Raw genomic sequence first — 21,429 nt, 5'->3', positions numbered from 1 at the left:
GGATTCCATTTCTTTGCTTCAGTCATTCACTCAATCATTTATGTAGAAGTACTCTGTAAATTAAAAGGAGCTATAAACTTTTATCACTTTGCATTGGATTTTAGTTATGGACATATTTTCTCTATAAAATTATAAGCTACTTAAGAGCAATGAATGTCAATTTTATTTTTGTTTCATCTTCCATGCTAAAATAGATTTAAGCATAGTAATCAAAAGCATTCTCTCTCTCTCTCTCTTTCTCATCCATTGTATCTTTTGTAAGTTCCAGGGAAACCTAAAGATTCCTCCCTATAAAATCCATACTCTTTTGCATGATGAATGAGACCCTTCACCATTGGCCTCCTGCACTCTTTCCAGCCTCATTTCTGGCCTTTTAACCAGTCTCACTAGGGATTTGCAATGATAAAAGAAACTGTAAAGTGAAACTATTAAAAAAAAGAGCATGTTCAGGCTGGGCGCGCTGGCTCACGCCTATAATGCCAGCACTTTGGGAGGCCAAGGCGGATGGATTACCTGAGGTCAGGAGTTCGAGACCAGCCTGACCAATAAGGTGAAACCCTGTCTCTACTAAAGATACAAAAATTATCCAGGAGTGGTGGCAGGCACCTGTAATCCCAGCAAATCGGGAGGCTGAGACAGGAGAATTGCTTGAACATGGGAAGCGGAGGTTGCAGTGAGCCAAGATCATGCCACTGCACTCCAGCCTGGGTGATGGAGCAAGACTCCATCAAAAAAAAAAAAAAAAAGAGCACGTTCAAAAGATTTGGGGCAGCCATGAAAAACAGATCTCTACTATATAGAACCTGTGACAGAGCCAGATATTGCTTTCTCAAGATTCATTCTCCCCTCCTTTAATAATCGAATCTCTGAATATTAACTGGGCATATGACCAATCAAAATATGGACTACATTTCCCACACTTCTTTGAAGCTAGATGTGACAATGTAACTAATTTCTATCCAATGAGATATAAGTACATACAGCTTAAGAAATGCTTAAAAGTAGGACTAAGTACTTCTGCAGATTTTTAAGCAAGGAATGCTTAGAAGTGGGACTAAGTACTACTGACTTTTCTCTCTTCTGCTGCTTAATTGTGGACAACATGAAGCCTGAGAAGTCATCTTGGACCATAGGGTGAAAGCTACAAGTCAAGGATGATAGAACAATGAAATATAAGAAGGCTGGGTTTCTAGTGATCATGGAGTGACTACATAAGCTCTGAAATGCTTATGTCTAGAATTAATTTTGATCTGAGAGCAGTACATTTCAACCAAATAACAATGGTTCAAAATGCCACTGTTATTTGGGCATCTCTATCACTCACAGCTAAAACTACTCTTTCCTAATACCATGTCTCAATTGTGGACAAAATGTTGAATGAGCAATCCTCCAAGTACTGGTACTCATGTGGGAACTCGTGGGAACAAGACTCTTATTTCAGTTAAGTCTTTAGTTTTTCATGTCTGGATCAAAGCAATTCATACAAGGAGAGAAAAACATCACTTTCAAAAATAAGATTTGCATTTACTTTCAGTTTTTATTTTGCTTTCCATTTTATCTAGTGGAACCTGCCTTTGTATGACTTTTTGACAATGACCTGACACAGTTTCAGAGAAAAAGAAAGAAAGAGATGTGGTTCCTTCCATGAAAGGGTAACAAGGTGCTGATTCCAAACACTGTCCTTACCCATTTTTTTCCTTTCCCCAGATTTTTTTCATCCACTTTGTTTCCTAGATTCTTACACAGAGATGATGAACGGAAAATATTGAGGCAGTTTAATTGCTACCATGTTGTCAGTATTGTCTTATCTGGCACATTTAGCTCCATTATGGTTCTAAGGCAGCCATGGCTGAGTTCTTTGATGCCAATAACATATACTGAGGGCTCTATAATAAGTAGCACATGAAGCATAAGAGATGAGAAAATCCTGTCATGCAAATACATGAACACCCATGCTCCAATTAGTGGGTGGGGATGGGGATGTCTCTCTATATAATTTTGGATTTGGAGGAGGAGGAGGAGGGATATCAAGAGAAAGTTGTGAGTAGCAAAAACAACAGATGTACTTTGCCATTTCAAGAAAGATAATATCTATTCAGACAGTTGAAAGATTAAATCATTAATTGCCTTTATTAATTAGAATTGTACATTGGCACATTTTCAGGAGCCAAATTCTCTGTAAATTTTTTATTCCCATTATGACTGTTTTCAGCTGTGCTCACCATACTCTTCATGACTTATATATGATCCTTGTTCTTCTCTATTAGAACATGTCCTTTGCTTCCCTTGAGATTTGATTAAATACTTGCCTTTTACAATAAAAGAGGTTCAAAATCAACCAAGCACCCCAAAATTGGGGTAACTGGTGGTTATACTTGATGTGTTTAAGAGATTGAAGAGAAGATCAAGATGGTGGTTACCATGAGCAGAGAGAGCTGTTTTCGAAGCATGGAATTCTAGACTCAGATCATTGCTGCTCAGAATGGCACCACACAGGCTCCCTGTACTTTGTAAATTCTTTGTTCAGATATGTGATTGACTTCGTTGTAAATATAAGTGACTGATCCATGAGAAATGACTTGGAGCTGCCTTGGATATTTTGAGAGAAAAGCTAAACAACATTATTTTATGTCTACTTTGTGGTGGAAATAGCCACTGGGTGTGCAATCATAATTAAGACATGGCCTCTGCCTTGGAAGACTCATATTCTGGTGGGAAATATAGATATTATATTATTTGGGAAACTTGACTTGTGAAAAAGGAAACAACACCATAGTGAAAAAGGAAAGATGCATTTTAAAATTTCAGGTATGCCAAACTACCTAGCAATAACACTTCTGGGTATGTACCCTAGAAAAAAGAAACTTACGTTTATACAAAAACATTCACGTGGACATTTATAGAAGTTTTACTTATAATAGCTAGAAAGCTATAAGCAATCCTAATGTTCTTCAGTGAGTGAATGAATCAACAGACTGTGGAGCAGTCATATGATGGAACACCATACAGCAATGAAAAGGAACAAGCTACAGATACATGCGACAACTTGGATGGATCTAAGGGAAATTAAGCTAAGTGAAAAGAGCTCATCTCAAAAGGCTACATACTTCATGATTCTATTCATATAACAGTATTAAATGGCATAATTTTAGACATGAAGAACAAGTCAGTGGTTGCCAGGGTTAGGGTTGCAGGGAGGATCTGGCTATTAAGGGGTAATATGAGGGAGTTTTTTTGTGGTATTGGGACAGTTACGTGTCCTGATTGTGGTGATGGTTGCAAGAATCTATACATCTATATATGAGATAAAGTGTCATAGTACTAAAAGCAAACACACAAAAGATGAGTGCATGTAAAAATTGCATAAAGTCTCTGGTTAATAGTATTGTACCAACACCAATTCTGATTTTGATGACATATTACAGAGTTAATAATATGAGATGTTATTTTCGGGGGAGAGTTCAGGTTGGTGAGTGTACAGAGAAAGTGTTCTATTTCTGCAACTTCTTGTGAATCTTAAGTCATTTCAAAGCAAAGTTTTCAAATTTAGAAAATCTACGTATACTTTTTGAGACTAGGAGGCAGAAATTTAGCCAACTCTGTCAGAGTTTTGGAAGTCATTTAAAGGAATACTCTTTCTCTTATTTCTGTTTCTTTTGGTCATGCCCACTTCATTTATATATCTTCAAAATGACTTCTCAAGAATAAGTCATTTTAACAAAAATACACATGCACCTTTATGCTCGTCACAGCACTATTCACAACAGCAAAGATATGGAATCAACCTAGATGCTCATTAATGGTGGACTGGATAAAGAAACTGTGGTACCCATACACCAAGGAATACTGTGCATCCATAAAAAAGAATAAAATCAAGTCCTGTGAAGCAACATGGATGCTGTTGGGGGCCATTATGCTAATCAATTTACTGCAGGAACTTAAAAACCAAATATCGCATGTTCTCACTTATAAATTGAATACTCATGGACATAAAAATAGGAACAATAGAAACTAGGGACTACTAGAAGGGGGAGGGAGGAAGGAGGCCAAGGGTTGAAAAACTAACTGTTGGATACTATGCTCACTACCTGAGTGATGAGATTGATTGTATCCCAAACCTCAGCATCTCACAATATACCCAGCTAACAAACCTGCACATGTACCCCGCAAACGTAAAATAAAAGTTGAACAAAAAGTTTTTTCTTTTCACTTCTACCTTCCATATATCAGAAAAAGGGAATTTTTGCAATTTCTTAGTTTTAAATCCTCTTCATGTATGAGCCCAGACCAAGATAAAACTGGAATTTCATGATCCCAGCTCCAAATTTTACGGGAAGTGACTGCCATGAATTAACACAGCCTGGGCTTCCCACCCATTCCTGTTACAAGCAGTTATTGCCAGAGAATTGAATCACATAGTACCAATGAGGCACATTTTCCAAGGAAGGGAGGATGGTTTGAAGCTAGGTAAACACACCAAAAAGTGGTAGTACAGATATGCAACCACATCAATTGCTTTACAACTTGGAAAATATGATACCACTTGTATGAAGACGTGAAGTATAAACACAGATCACCTGATTGTTTGACTAACCACTGACATTGCATTTTTCTTTGTATTGTTTTGTTGGTATTCTTGAATATGACATATACCAACCCCTTCCAGTTAATCTGGTGATCATGTTGCTATGTTTATGGCAGATGCTCTGTGGATGCTTATGCAAGGATTCTGTAGGTATCTGTCATTCAGGAGAGGATGGGTTACATTTTTACTGCAAGCAATCCTTCAAGTTTGATGCTTTGTAACAACAACTGCTTATTTCTTGCCCAGATCATATTGACCTCAATCTCAGATTGGCTGCCCAGAGGTGGAATTTGGACTCTGCTCCATGTCATTGTCACAGAAGACCCAGGCAGGCTGAACCTCCACCTTTGGGAACTTTGCTGGTCCCCATGAAACAGAAAGGAGAACATGAAATACTGTGTATTGACTCTTTAAGACTTCCTTCCGGAAATGACACACATCATTTCCATTCACAGTTTTTTTGACCAAAGCAAATAACTTGCTCACACCTAGTTTTAAGGTGACAGGAAGAGTGCTAGAAGGAAGAGAATGGGAAAAATTGTAGAAGAGCACCTACAGTCTATTTCACTGCAGAAGCATGGTTTGTTCATGAATCCCCTGGAATGGTTGATTTCTACATCTGATTGATACACATAATTTCACAGTGCCTGGCCACTTTCCATGTGTTCCTCTAGCAATTTTACTTTGGAGTTTCTTTATTTTATTTATTTATTTATTTTTATTTTTTTATTTTTTTAGTATTTATTGATCATTCTTGGGTGTTTCTCAGAGAGGGGGATTTGGCAGGGTCATAGGACAATAGTGGAGGTAAGGTCAGCAGATAAACATGTGAACAAAGGTCTCTGGTTTTCCTAGGCAGAGGGCCCTGCCACCTTCTGCAGTGTTTGTGTCCCTGGGTATTTGAGATTAGGGAGTGGTGATGACTTTTAATGAGTATGCTGCTTTCAAGCATCTGTTTAACAAAGCACATCTTGTACCGCCCTTAATCCATTTAACACTTAGTGGACACAGCACATGTTTCAGAGAGCACGGGGTTGGGGGTAAGGTTCTAGATTAACAGCATCCCAAGGCAGAAGAATTTTCCTTAGTACAGAACACAATGGAGTCTCCTATGTCTACTTCTTTCTACACAGACACAGTAACAATCTGATCTCTCTTTCTTTTCCCCACATTTCCTCCTTTTCTATTCGACAAAACTGCCATAGCTATCATGGCCCGTTCTCAATGAGCTGTTGGGTACACCTCCCAGACGGGGTGGCGGCCGGGCAGAGGGGCTGCTCACTTCCCAGATGGGGCGGCAGCCGGGCGGGGGCTGCCCCCACCTCCCAGATGGGGCGGCGGCCAGGCGGGGGCTGCCCCCACCTCCTGGACGGGGCGGCTGGTCAGGCGGGGGCTGCCCCCCACCTCCCGGACGGGGCGGCTGGCCGGGCGAGGGCTGCCCTTTACTTTGGAGTTTCTAAGCTCTCTAACAAAGGGCAAGAATCTTCACTGCCCTAACATGGCTCATTTTTTCTTCTGTTTTCTCTACATAAGCTGATACAGATAGGGCTTGAGTTGTTTACATGAGATTTTATCAATAGTAAAAATAGACCTTTATCTTACATTTGCAAGTTACCTGGCAATAATCACTTTCTTTTTCTTTGATTCTCAGACACTTTTTGCTTTCCAAGTTATAAAAGAGTAAAGTGATGGATTCCATAACCTCAAAAGCCTGTCTCGTCCCCCTGCTCCATGGATGAAATCTCTTTTAAGTGCAGGCCTCTGCCATGAGCAGGGAAGCAAGTGCAAATATGGACAATATACAGCTCAGTGAGTAAGACACGGATAAGGAAACAGATTGTAACAATACAGGGTAGTGAGGAGCTGTAAAGAAAAGAACAACACATTATGGATTTCAGATAACAAACACTTTTTAGGGGCTGTGCATGGTGACTCACACCCGTAATCCCAGCACTTTGGGAGGCTGAGGCGGGCAGATCACCTGAGGTCAGGAGTTCAAGACCAGCCTGGCCAACATAGTGAAACCCCGTCTCTACTTAAAATACAAAAATTAGCTAGGTGTGGTGGTGCATGCCTGTAATTCCAGCTACTCGGAAGGCTGAGGCAGGAGAACTGCTTGAACCCAGGAGGTTTTGGTTTCATGGAGATTGCAGTGAGCTGAGATTGTGCCATTGCACTCCAGCCTGGGCAAAAGAGTGAGACTCCATCTCAAAACACACAAACAGAGAAATAAACAAAAAAAAAACAAAGATTTTTTAGAGAAGGATCTTTGTGACCAGTGAAAAGCCTTACAGGAAAAACAAAAACAAAAAATAAACAAACAGAAAAAAACATTTGAAATTGAGCTTAAGGAATCAATTAAATTTGCATGTACAGAGAAGAAAAAGGGCCTCCTCGTGATAACCCTGTGTGGTAAACAAGGGAAGCTCAAAAAATTTTGTTGAATGAAAGGTGGCCACTATATCAGTCACAGCATAAAGCACCCAGATTCTGGATGAAGGAGCTGAAAAGCCACGAGAAGAGGAGGTTGACAAAGAGGGATCTAGGGCACAATGAACAAGTTATTTTTTTTCTTCAGCTTTTTAAAGTTCAGGGGCACATGTGCAGGATGTGTAGGTTTGTGTATGTCATGGTGGTTTGCTGCATAGATCATCCCATCTTCTAGGTATTAAGCCCAGCATCCATTAACTATGCTTCCCAATGTTCTCCCTACCCACCTCCAACAGGCCTCATTGTATGTTGTTCCCCACAATATGTCCATGAGTTCTCATCATTCAGCTCCCACTTACAAGTGAGAACATGTGGCATTTGGTTTTCTGTTCCTGCATTAGTTTGCTAAGAATAATGGCTTCCAACTCCATCCATGTCCCTCAAAGGACATGATCTCATTCCTTTCTATGGCGGCATAGTATTCCATGGTGAATATGTACCATATTTTCTTTATCCAGTCTATCATTGATGGGCATTTTGGCTGATTCCATGTCTTTGTTATTGTGAATAGTGCTGCAGTTAACATACACGTGCATGTATCTTTATAACAGAATGAATTATATTCCTTTGGGTATATATATCTAGTAATGGGATTGCTGGGTGAAATGGTATTTCTGCCTCTAGATCTTTGAAGACTCACCAAACTGTCTTCCACAATGGTTGAATTTACACAGTGTAAAAGTGTTCCTTTTTCTCTGTAACCTTGCCAGCATCTGCTGTTTTGACTTTTTAATAATCACCATTCTGACTGGCGTGAGATGGTATCTCACTGTGGTTTTCATTTGCACTTCTCTTTTGATCAATAATGTTGAGCTTTTTTTCATTTGTTTGTTGGCCACATGTGTGTCTTCTTTTGAGAAGTGTCTGTTCATGTCCTTTGCCCACTTTTTAATAGGGTTGTTTTTTTTTTCGTGTAAATTTGTTTAACTTCCTTGTAGACTCTGGATATTAGACTTTTGTCAGATGAATGGGTTGCAAAAATTTTCTCCCATTCTGTAGGTTGTGTGTTTGCTCTGATAATAGTTTCTTTTGCTCTGCAGAAGCTCTTTAGTTTAATTAGATCCCATTTGTCAATTTTTGCTTTTGTTGCAATTGCTTTTGAAGTTCATCATGAAATCTTTGCCCATGCCTATGTCTTGAATGGTATTGCCTAGATTTTCTTCTAGGGTTTTTTATAGTTTGGGGTTTTAAATTTAAGTCTTTAATCCATCTTGAGTTAATTTTTGTATATGGTGTAAGGAAGCAGTCCAGTTTCAATTTTCTGCATTTAGCTAGCTGGTTCTCCTAGCACCATTTATTAAATAGGAAATCTTTTCCCCATTGCTTGTTTTTGTCAGGTTTGTCAAAGATTGGATGGTTGTAGTTGTGAAGTCTTATTTCTGAGTTATCTATGCTGTTGCATTGGTCTATGTTTCTTTTCTTGTATCAGTACCATGCTGCTTTGGTTACTGTAGCCTTGTAGTATAGTTTGAAGTCAGGTAGCATAATGCCTCCAGCCTTATTCTTTTTGCTTAGGATTGTCTTGGCTATTCAGGCTTTTTTTTGGTGTCGTGTGAATTAAATTTTTTTTTCTAATTCTGTGAATACTGTCAATGGTAGTTTAATGTGAATAGCACTGAATCTATAAATTACTTTGGGCAGTATGGTCATTTTTATGATATTGATTCTTCCTATTCATGAGCATGAAATATTTTTCTATTTGTTTGTGTCCTCTCTGATTTATTTGAACAGTGGTTTTTAGTTCTCCTTGAAGAGGACCTTAACTTCCCTTGTTAGCTGTATTCCTAGGTATTTTATTCTTTTTGTAGCAATTATGAATGGGAGTTCATTCATGATTTGGCTCTTTGCTTGCCTGATGCTGATATATAGGAATACTACTAATTTTTGCACATTGATTTTGTATACTGAGACTTTGCTGAAGTTGCTTATCAGCTTAAGAAGCTTTTGGGCTGAGATGATGTGGTTTTCTAGATACAGAATTATGTCATTTGCAAACAAAGATAATTTGAGTTCCTCTTTTCCTATTTGAATAGACTTTACTTCTTTCTCTTGCTTGATTTCCCTGGCCGAAACTTCCGATACCATGTTGAATAGGAGTGGTGAGGGAGGCCATCCTTGTCTTGTGATGGTTTTCAAGGAGAATGCTTCCAGGTTTTGCCCATTCAGTGTGATATTAGCTGTGGGTTTGTCATAAATGGCTCTTATTATTTTGAAGCATGTTCCTTCAATATCTAGTTTATTGATAGTTTTTAACATAAAGGGATGTTGAATTTTATCAGAGGCCTTTTCTCCATCTATTGAAATAATCGTGTCATTTTTGTCTTTAGTTCTGTTTATGTGATGAATCACATTTATTGATTCGTATATACTGAACCAACCTTGCATCCTGGGAATGAAGCCAGTTTGATCATGGTGGATAAGCTTTTTGATGTGCTGCTGGATTCGGTTTGTCAATATTTTACTGAGGATTTTTGAATCAATGTTTATCAAAGATATTGGCCTGAAGTTTTTTATTGTTGTATCTCTGCTAGGTTGTGATATCAAGATGATGCTGACCTCATAGAATGAATTAGGGAGGAGTCCCTCCTTTTCCATTTTTTGGAACAGTTTCAGTTGAAATGGTACCAGCTCTTCTTTGTACCTCTGGTAGAATTCTGATGTGGATACATCTGGCCCTGGGCTTTTTTTTTGGTTGGTGGGCTATTTATTATATTACAGCCTCAATTTCAGACTCATTATTGGTCTATTCAGGGATTCCGTTTCTTCCTGATTTAGTTTTGGGAGCATGTATGTGTCCAGGAATTTCTCAATTTCTTCTAGATTTTCTAGTTTATGTGCATAGGGGTACTTACTGTATTCTCTAATGGTTGTTTGTATTTCTGTGGGGTCAGTGGTTATATCCCCCTTGTCATTTCTGATTGTGTTTATTTGATTCTTCTCTCTTTTCTTATTAGTCTAGCTAGTGGTCTATTTTATTAATTTTTTCAAAACACCAGATCTTGGATTCATTGACTTGTTGCAGATTTTTCATGTGTCTATTTCCTTCATTTCAGCTCGATCTTGGTCATTTCTTGTCTTCTGCTAGCTTTGGGGTGTGTTTGCTGTTGGTTCTCTAGTTCTTGTAGCTGTGATGTTAGGTTGTTAACTTGAGATCTTTCTAGCTTTTTGATGTGGGCATTTAGTGCTATAGATTCCCCTCTTAATACTGCTTTAGCTGGATCCCAGAGATTCTAGTACATTGTCTCTCTGTTCTCATTAGTTTGAAAAACCTTCTTGATTTTTGCCTTCATTTCATTATTTACCCAAGAGTCATTCAGGAGCAGGTTGTTCAATTTCCATGTAGTTGTGTGGTTTTGAGTGAATTTCTTAGTCTTGAGTTCTAATTTCATTGTGCTGTGGTCTGAGAGGCTGTTACAATTTCACTTCTTTTGCATTTGCTGGGGAGTGTTTTACTTCTGATTATGTGATCAATTTTAGAGTAAGTGCCATGTGGCAATGAGAAGAATGTATATTCTGTTGTTTTTGGGTGGAGAGTTCTGTAGATATCTATCAGGTCCACTTCATCCAGAACTGAGTTCAGGTCCTAAATATTTTTATTAATTTTCTATCTCAATGATCTGTCTAATATTGTCAGTGGGATGTTAAATTCTCCCATTATGATTGTGTGGGAATCTAAGTTTCTTTGGAGGTCTCTAAGAACTTGCTTTATGAATCTGGGTGCTCCTGTATTGGGTGCTTATATATTTAGGATAGTTAGCTTTTTTGTTGAATTGAACCCTCTACCATTATGGAATGCCATTCTTTGTCATTTTTTATCTTTGTTGATTTAAAGTCTTTTGTGTCAGAAACTAGGATTGCAACCCCTGCTTTATTCTGTTTTCTATTTTCTTGGTAAATTTTCCTCCATTGTTTTATTTTGAGCCTATATGTGTCTTTGCACATAAAATGGGTCTCTTGAAGACAGCATACCAATGGGTCTTGGCTCTTTATTTATCTTGCCATTCTGTGTCTTTTAATTGGGGCATGTAGGCCATTTACATTTAAGGTTAGTATTGTTATATGTGAATTTGATCCTGACATCATGATGCTAGCTGATTATTTTGCAGGCTTGTTTATGTGGTTGCTTCATAGTGTCACTGGTCTGTGTATATTAGTTTGTTTTTACTGAACTAGTGGCTAGTAATGGTTTTTCCTTTCCATATTTAGTACTTCCTTCAGGAGTTTTGCAAGGCAGTCCTGATGGTGGAGAATTATCCCAACATTTGCTTGTCTGAAAAGGATCTTATTTCTCTTTCACTGATGAAGCTTAGTGTGGCTGGATACAAAATTCTGGGTTGGAAATTATTTTCTGTAAGAAGGTTGAATATTGGCCCCCCAATCTCTTCTGGCTTGTAAGGTTTCCGCTGAGAGGTCTGCTGTTAATCTGATGGGCTTCCCTTTGTAGGTGACCTGGCCTTTCTCTCTGGCTGTCCTTAACATCTTTTCTTTCATTTCAGCCTTGGAGAATCTGATGATTATGTGTCTCGGGGTAGATCTTTTTATGGAATATCTTACTGGAGTTCTCTGCATTTCTTCAATTTGAATGTTGGCCTGCCTTATTAGGTTGGGGAAATTATCCTGGATGATATCCTGAAGTATGTTTTCCAATTTGGCTCCATTATCCCTGTCTGTTTCAGGTACCTCAACCAACCGTAGACTCAATCTCTTTACAAAATCCCATATTTCTCAGAGGTTTTGTTTGTTTCTTTTCATTCTTTTTTTCTCTATTCTTGTCTGCCTGTCTACTTCAGAAAGATCATCTTCAAGCTCTGAGATTCTTTCCTCTGCTTGGTCTGTTCTGCTATTGATACTTGTGATTACCTTGTGAAGTTCTTGTATGGTGTTTTTCAGCTCTCTCAGGTCAGTTATTTTCCTCTTTAAACTGGCTATTCAGGCTATCAGTTCCTGTATTGTTTTATCATGATTCTTAGCTTCTTTGCATTGGGTTACAGCATGCTCCTTTAGTTCAGTGAAGTTCACCGTTACTCACCTTCTGAAGCCTACTTCTGCCAATTCAGCCATCTTAGCCTCAGCCTAGATCTGTATCCTTGCTGGAGAGGTATTGCAGTCGTTTGGAGAAGAGGCATTCCATCTTTTTTATATTTCCATCATTTTTGCATTGATTTTTCTCATCTTTGTGGACTTATCTACTTTTGATCTTTGAGGTTACTGACCTTTGAATGGGGATTTTGTGGGGTCTTTTTGTAGATGTTCTGTTGTTGTTTTCTGTTTGTTTTTCTATTAGCAATCAGGCCACTCTTCTGTAGTGCTGCTGCTGTTTGCTAGGGGTACTCTTCAGACCCTAGAGTTGCCTCAGTTTTTTTTGTACCTGGAGGTATCATCAGTGAAGGCTGCATAACAGCAAAGATGGCAGTCTGCTTCTTCCTCTGGAAGCTCTAGCCCATGGGGTTAATGACATGTTCCTGGCCTGAACGTACCCGTGAAAAGTGTCTGGAGACCTTGGATGGGAGTCAGAGGAACAGTATCAATCAGGAGGAACAGGATCAGGAATCTACTTAAAGAAGCAGTCTGGCTGCTTTTTGGTAGAGCAAGTGTGCTGCGTTGTGAGGGACCCTTCCTCATCCAGACCATTGGACTCTCCAAAGCTGGCAGGCTGGATGGCTGAGACAACTGAATCATAGAGATGGCAGCCACCCTTGCCCCTGGGAGCACCATCTGAGGAAAATATAAGAGTTCTCTCTGTATAACCCTGGCTGGAGTGGCTGAAGCCCCCACAGGAAGATCCCACCCAGTGAGGAGGCACTCATTCCTCTCCATGAGTGCTGTGGACCACAGCTGCTTCCAATCAGCCATCTTGGCCTCTCATCTAATTTTTTTTTTAATAGTAGCTTGTCCATTAAAGGAATAATAAGGATGATATACTTTTCCTACTTTATAATCTTACCTGTGGCTGAACCTGATGGAAATTTTTATTTCCAAGTGGCTTTAGTACTGAAAGCATCATGTGTTTTAAATCTAAAAGCCACAACAAGTCTCATTTCTTTCTTTTTTTTTTTTTTGAGACAGGGTCTCCATCACCCAGGCTGGAATGCAGTGGCTCATGGCTCACTGCAACCTCTGCCTCCCAGACTCAAGCAATCCTCCTACCTCACCCTCCTGAGTAGCTGGGACTACAGGTATATACCACCATGCCTGGCTAATTTTTTTAATTTTTAGTAGAGAAGAGGTTTTGCTATGTTGCCCAGGCTAGTCTTGAGCTCCTGAGTTCAAGCAATCTTCCTGCCTTAGCCTCCCCAAGTGCTGAGATTACAGATGTAAGCCACTGTACTCAGCCTGTCTCACTTCTTATCAGGCTGGGCTAAACCCACAGGGACTTTTATATTACTCAAACCAATGGCAGAAGAGAAGAGCTTGAACAATCTGAAGTATTGAATACCACAGAGAGAATGACTGAGAGTGTTTGTCCTTGTTGGTTTATTAAATACAACACCTTTTTTTTTCACTTTTTGCTAGTTTTCATGATTACTCTAAGATTTAAAATGTGCATTGTTAACCAGCGTCTCTGCTTTCAAATAATATACCACTTCACAGATAAGAACCTTATAACAGTATATTTTCATTTCCTTCTTCCCATCCTTTGGGCACTCTTTTAAAACATTTTAGCTCTACATGTTATAAACCCCACCCTTCATTGTTATTCAAAGAAAGACTTTCATATTTGCCACGTATTTGTCATGTCCAGTATTTTAATTCTTTTTTTGAAGCCATGTTCCCATCTGGTATCATTTTTCTTCAGTGTGAAAACTTTCTATATTATTTCTTTAAATCCAAGTCTGCAGGCAACAAATTCTCCTGGCTTTTGTTTGTCTGGAAATTTCCTTATTATGCCTTCATGTTTAAAGATATTTTTGCTAGATTTAGAATGCAATTTGATTGTTTATTTTTTTCTTTCACTACTTTTAAAGTGGGTCTTTCTTTCTCTTTCCTTCATTTATCTCATTTCTTTTGAAATGTCCTCAGTAATTTTTCTTTTCTCTCTATATATCATGTCTCCCCCATCACCTCTGGTAGATTTAAATCTTCTTTATTGTGGTTCTCAGAAATGTGTTTATGATGTACCTTGGTCTCATAGTTGGTTTTGTGTGTGTGTGTGTGTGTGTGTGTGTGTGTGTGTGTGTGTGTGTGTCTGCATTGTGTTTATGTATTTGTATGCTACTTCTGGTTCACTGAGCTCCTTGAATCTTCAGATTAAGAGTTTCTATCAAATTAAGAAAATTTGAGGGCATTATTTCTTTATACCTCCCAAACACTTTCTGTATCTTTCTGGGGTTCTGTATTCACATATGATACAATACTTGATATTGTCCCACTGGCCTCTGACATTGTGTTGATTGCTTAGTCGTTTATATCAGTGCTTCAGTTCGGATAGTTTTTATTGCAATGTCTTCAAATTTACTAATGTTTACTTCTGCACTATCTAATCTGCTGTTAATCACATCCACTGAGTTTTTCACTTCAAATATCATATATTTTGTCTTTAGCATTTCCACCTGGAACTTTTTTATAGCTTTCCTTTCTCCTCACATCACGTTTATCTTTTTGGTTTCACACTTGAACATATTGAATTTATTCCTAATAGCAGCTTTAAAGTTTTTTTCTGATAATTTTATTATTTCTGTCATTTTTGGTCTGTTCCTATTGGCTGACTTTTCACCTGGCTCTTCATCTCATTTTTCTTCATTTTTTTATGGCTAGTAATTTTTTCTTTGGATATCAGACACTATCATCTAATAGTATAAATATGTAAAGTATCATATTTTATGTCATTTAAGGTGTTTTTTTCCCAATAAAGTGTTGGAAAAATGTTTTAACTAGCCTTGAATTTGTTTGCAGATTAGCTCCATCATTTTTTAAGACTTATTTTTAGTAGTGTAATGTAGTATTTACCATAGGACCAGTTGTACCTGAATGCCCCATCCTGGCTGATTGGAATTCGCATGTCTCCCAGCTTTGTTTGAGTTCTGGGCATTGTTCAGTTTACAGCTCCCTGAGAGTTCTTTGTCAGACTTTATGGATTTTCTACTCTATGCATGTGTGGCTCAGTATTCAATAACAGATTCAAAGGTGCCCTATGCACCTATGAAGATTTCTGAAGGTTTTCCTCTATGTGTTCCTCTTCTGTCTAGTACTATGTCCACACATTCCATCTGTCTTAGCTTCCTGGAACTCTGATCTCTACCTACTCAATGCACTAAAATCACCATGCTGTGTCTGTTTGAGTTCTTTCTCTCTCTTTCCAAGTCTGGAAAGTTACCCCAAGCAGAATGCCTGGGCAATTCAAATTTGTTTCCTTTGCAATCACAGCAAGGGAATCTTAGCACTCTCAGCAATCTTAGTCCTAGGCTGCCTGTGGTCCGATGCCTAAAAATAGTTGTTTCATACATTTTGTTCAGTTTTCTACTTGTTTACATTACAGAGCTAACGTTGTTAACAGTTACTCCCACTGTAACTGTAATTTTTTGGGGAAAATTTGCTTCTTGCTCCTGCAATGAACTAAATAGATAGCAGTCCTCTCTCCTATTTGTTGAAAAACATGTGACTGTTATACCTTAAATTCTGAGAGACACACCAATATTTATCTTAAATTATCCCAGGGTATTAAATGATGACAGCTACTCAAAAGGGGTCCTAGCACTTAAAACAAAACCAAAAACTACTTCCCCTCTGCAGTTCCTGTTGAAAGCTGCCGTCACTGGGTCGCAATGCAAAGCACGTTTATGTGATCTAGCTTTTGACTGGTTAGTATTTTTGTCTCATTTCTTGTAGTTTGCCAGATCAATCTACGCCCAGTAATGGCAGAAGCATTGGTCAATGATATTCATTGGGAGTAACTCATGTAATTTATGGTTAATTTTAAAATTCAATGAATAGTTGCCAGAATAGGCACTTTCTAAATCACCAAAGTAAATAATAAATGTTCCTTCCAATGAGAATTCTGGGCTTAGAGAATTTTAGTCCAAAAAGCAATGGAAAGAAAGAGAAAGAGGAAGGAAATAAAGCAACAGTAGTTTTTTTTCTGGGGGGGGGGTCTCTTTTATAAAAATAATGCCCAATGTATATTCACGAATTTATGTAGTTTTTTTATGTTTGTGACTCAAGAGTTAACCTTTCAATCTTTATCTAAAAGTGAAAGGATTTCCCTAGCTTCCCTCCTGTCTTCAATCTTACAAGGTAATTTCAAAACAATTTCTACCCTTTAAATACATGAGCATATGGACCAAATATAAGTTGACAGATTTTTACATAATAATTATTGATAAATAGCAACCTATAGCAGAGTGTGGCATGGCACATGCGGGGAGGGGACAGGAAGGGGCTTGAGGAGGAAGGTGCAGCTGCTTTGTGGGAGGCCACCAAGATCAATTCAATTTGACACATTTTCATTGATCATTTGCAAGAAGATGTACAGGTGTTTGAAGTAAAATGTTTTTAGATTGCAGAATAAAAACATTAAAGAGGGAAAAAGATCTGATGCTAGAGCTGTAAAAGGTAGGAAAACACTGAAAGCAGAAATACTGTAGACACACAGTAGGCAGCATCCAAGTATGAGTCTGTAAAACATCAGCCAGTTTTTTTAAAAAAGTTTTATTTCATGATGTCATCATGGTCGATCTGTCTCCAGTTCTTAGGTGGAGCTTTTTAATTTTAGATCTTGTTGTTAGTTTTTTTTGTGATGACTGTATCAGCAAGAACTGAAATATATATGTGTGTGTGTGTGTGTGTGTGTGTGTATTTCAGTTCTTCAAATTTAAATTTTGAACTTGCAGGTATGATAAGCTTTTTGGAAAAGCAAAATTTTATTTAATTAGACCAAGGCTTTGCATAGCTACTTGTGCTGCCCTTGACCTCTTCTCACTCTTCCAGATAAAACTGCTTTGTCTTCTTTCTTTCCTTTCCGTTGAACCTGCCCAACGTCCTGAGACTTGCTGGCCTAATCCACCTCCCACTAGCTCTCCCCTCCTTGAACTCACAACTTGCATACTGTCTAATATGAAATTGATTTTGAATTACCTAGTCTTTAACATTCATAAATGGAGCATTCTTCATTGTAAACATTGAATTGCAGTTCTCCCAAGGGCTCACACTGCTCTTTGGGCTGCCTTCTGGGCATAGAGGGGCAGTGATGATTTATCAGGTGGTTTGGGTTCCAAATCTCCCATGAACAAAGTTGAATAGAAGAATCTCTAATTTGAAGAATTATCTGTTTAATCTAAGTATTTAATCTTAGCATCTTCTATGATATTTCCTAGACCTTGGTTTACAGTGGTCAATGAGGACTCTGAAAACACTTAAACTGCAAATTCAAATACCTTCAGGGACCATGCATGTTAGGAGGCCAACATGTGATCCTATGACAAAAGGAATGTGAGACATGTGGAAAATCTAGAAAATACAATTCCTGTACCAAACCTATAAATAAAAATAGCTTATTAACTTCATTTTACAGATGGAAAAACTGAGGCAGAGAGAAATTAAGTGACTTACCTAAGGACCCAAAGGTTACTAGCGTTAGAGCCAGGTTCAATCCAGGACATCCATGTGGCAACAGAATTTATGCTCTGGGTAGTCAGTGTGAGAAGTATAATTTGGAAACCCAAACAGCAGGACATCTGTAAGGACTGAATGTCTCAGGAAGAGAAAAGAAATGAAATCAGTTAAACAACCTGGCCATAGTCAAGGAAATAAGAAGAGCTTTAATCCCAAAGTTCACTCCTTTTCTCAACTAGGAAACTTTCCTTCTTGTTAGATGAGGAGTCCATCCCCAAGTGAGGCCAGGTCAGGGCCTGCAGGACCAAGCGCAGTGGGGTTCCCTGGCAGGAGGGCAGTGCTGTGGGAGGAAGGGTCCTGAAGAGTGTAAGGGATACTCACAAAAGGCCAGGGGCTCATGAACAGGAGGATGATCTACCTCTCAAACACCTCCAAAATTCACCAGAGAGCTTAGGAACTATTTCAACAGGAAATGCCGTATGAGGTCTATTGAGAACATTGAAATTGAGGCACAGACAAGGAAGTTATCCATTTAGAGATGATTGTTAATCCAGGGGAAAGACTAACAGTCAACCAATTTTGGCTTCCTGAGTTTTCCTAAATACTGATTAAAAATGAATTGTATTAGTTCATCTCTCCATTCAAAATGACTGAGAACACTATTTGTAGAGATCGTCATTGCTAAAAACCAATTGGTAAGAAAAGCCATGAGCAATTTTCACTATACTGCTCCTCTCCAAGTTTCATATTTCTTTTTTGCCATTTCATGTCTTTGAAGACCCCCTTTCCCCACCCTACTATAAGCTTTACAATATCCTTCAAACTTTAGAGAGTGGAAGAAAGTACCTGAATATAAGCCTAGCCTGACTTCTCTCTGGCTATACAGACTGTGGAGAAAAAAGCATGGTGATAAGGAGACCCTATGCATGAATGGTTGGGTCAGCACTGGTTGGATGACAGCCCCTTTGTTGTCTTCTACAAATCTGCTTTAATGCTACTTTACAGTCCCAATCCCAAAGGTCAGGAAGGAAACTTAATTAATATGTTTCAAGCACTGTAAGCACCTTTGACAAAGGTAGTATATTGCAGTAATTCTGAAAAATGTTTTCAACCTCTGAAGATTTCCCTGGGGATGCTCTGTTCGCCAGACACATAAAATCTTTCTGCCTTTTGCTCTGTTATTCACACTCTCTGATGGAGCTGACTGCAGACCCAGTCAACTTGTTATACCTGTCGACCAACTGGAAGAAGAAAAAGAAAGGAAAACCTTTCCAGTTATTTGCTGGGACTCAAAGCTAAATCATATGGCCCTTGAGCTTTAACTGAAGGGTATGCGTGTGTGTTACTGCTTGCTTGGGTCCACATAACTGCAATTTGAGGCTGCCAACAATTGAGTGGGAAATGGCTTTTACAGCTGAGTAGCTTTTTAATTTTTCTCAACAAAACATGTACTGGTGTTAGGTCTCTGTTGGTAATAGTGGCTAGCTGCATTATGTGGTACCTTGGCTGGTAATCCCTCTAAGTGGTTTTCCAAGTGCTTGTGTATCCTAAGAACACATAGGCATGAGGATAAAGGGGCTGGCCTCCAGCTGGTGCAATACAGACGCTCTGATGTCTGGGTGCTTTGATAAAATGGAGAGGCATGCCAGAATTGTCAGTGCATCTGGACTAGGTGTTGGTAAACTATTGGGCCCCTGAAATGATTCTGTATTCAGCAGGAAGAAGGCCAGGATTGAAAGAAGCCAAACTGCTTGGAAATGAACACACCTATGCGGAAAAAAAATAAAGGGGGATTTTCCAACCTCATTCCTCCCTGATTCTCAGGCAGTTGTCCATGGATGGAATCGATCATGTCCTCATATTTTCCCCTTTGCTCTATGTCCAAGAAACTTGTCCTTTTTTTGGAAAACTGCTTGTTACAGCCCTTTCCTTTAGGCCATTTATGGAGTTGGGATAGCTAGACATTATTTTACTAATTCTCAGATGAATAATAACAAACCTCTTTCATCAGTGCCAGTTTTAACTCTTCTGCATTGTAGGGTCATATACCCTATTTCTATGGCAACATCTTTCCATAGGACATATTTTTTCATCCTGATAGTGGCAAACGTTCTTTAGTTTATGGAAGGATTTTATTGTTAGTTTCCTAAACTTTCCCTATCCCAGATCCAATGTTACATCTTAACTCCAGTTATCATCTCTATTTGATTGTGTAGCTATTGAATCAATCCACAATACCTACACCCTCTGCCTAGCCATGGGCACCATAAGTCATCTTTCCGTATTTGATTATTTACTTATTCAAATGTATTTCTTGTTGTGCCTGCTAGGCACAAGAATTGGGGCACCATCTCTTTTATAAAAGAGCCTATGGGCTAATAAAGAAGACAAATGTGAACAAATTATGGCTACAAAATAAAGCACATTTGATTCAGCAGTCAACCTAAAAAAAGTAAGACTTTAATGATAACCCATTACCTACATTGCTAGTGGGTGTTTTGAAAGTACTGAGGTAACTCCATAGGATACAGAAATCTAAATTATGTTGCTTATTGAAAGCATTTATTACTGGGCAGCACTAGTTACATTAATTCAAAAAACATGCTTATTTTAGCACACCTTTGTACTAGGCATTGTTCTTAAACACCCACCAGATACCAAGATGATGCTCTCTTTCCTCTACTTTCAGGACAGTCACTGTCTAGCAGCCAGAAGAGCTATATTAATCTAACATTATATTAGAGCATGCCAAGGGCTAAGAAGTAAGAGGGGTCACAGTAGGCTCTGGGTACCCATAGGAGTCACAGGAGGCTCTGGGGTAGTGGCAAGTTTGCCAAGGAAGGTTTTTCTCCTGGTGGGTTGGGCTTTCTCCAAGTGGAAAATGAGAAAGGCATTCCAAACAGAGGAAAGAGCATGTGCAAATAGTCAAAAACAGAAAAGCAGCAAGATTCTTTCTATATAGCAATAAACATAAATTAATAATATTACTCAGTGGGTTTTTGTAACCAGTTTGCACTTTGAAAGCACTTTGAAGTGCATTATGAAATTTAATCTACATTTTGATTGGAAAAAATAAAAGGTATGATATCATATCAAGGGGAAGCAAGAGAAATCCACTGTCATCATGAGCTGTGTCCACCCTGGAGCTCTGCTGTCATATCCTCTCTGGGATGGGGCTGCTGGGGATTTTGTGTCTTTTCTTTGAGACGAGAGCTTCACTTTGTGCTTTGTCAGGACTGCCATTGGCCTGTGGGAGATGGGGTGGAGATAGTAACGCTCGTCTTTGTGCCTCACAAATGAATTCAGTTGTTATTTGGCATTTTGCCATTCAGTGACATTTTTCTTAAAACAATTTTAATCAACTATTAATTCAGCGGAATTTCAGCTAGAAGCCAAAATGCATGCATATGGCCCGAGGATAGTTACTCAAGAGACATCATTGGAATCAGCCTAGGTGAACCTACAAGATGTGAGTGCCTCTCAAGAGAGATTTAAAATTGAAATTGATTCTATCAAAGCTGTCTCAGTTACACTGACAAAATGTCTCCTCATCCAGAAAAGTAAAACTATCTGAGAATGAAGACAAATGTGAAAATATTCTCATCGTCAAGGAAGATGTGAGGAACACAAACTTAATGTAGGACGTAACTAGCAATTAATAGCCTTGTCAGTCTCTAGACCCTTTCTTGGCCCTGCTCTATGAACACTGTTAGTAAAACTTGTAAGTATTCTATAAACATTGCCCTATTATTGAACTAGATTAAATTTCATTTGTTTATTTTTACAATGGGGAAGTCTGAAGGACA

This window comes from Gorilla gorilla, chromosome 15 (genome assembly GCF_029281585.2).
Source record: "Gorilla gorilla gorilla isolate KB3781 chromosome 15, NHGRI_mGorGor1-v2.1_pri, whole genome shotgun sequence".
Lineage (NCBI taxonomy): Eukaryota > Metazoa > Chordata > Mammalia > Primates > Hominidae > Gorilla > Gorilla gorilla.
The sequence above is the reverse complement of the archived record's forward strand: the minus strand, read 5'-3'. Positions refer to the sequence as shown.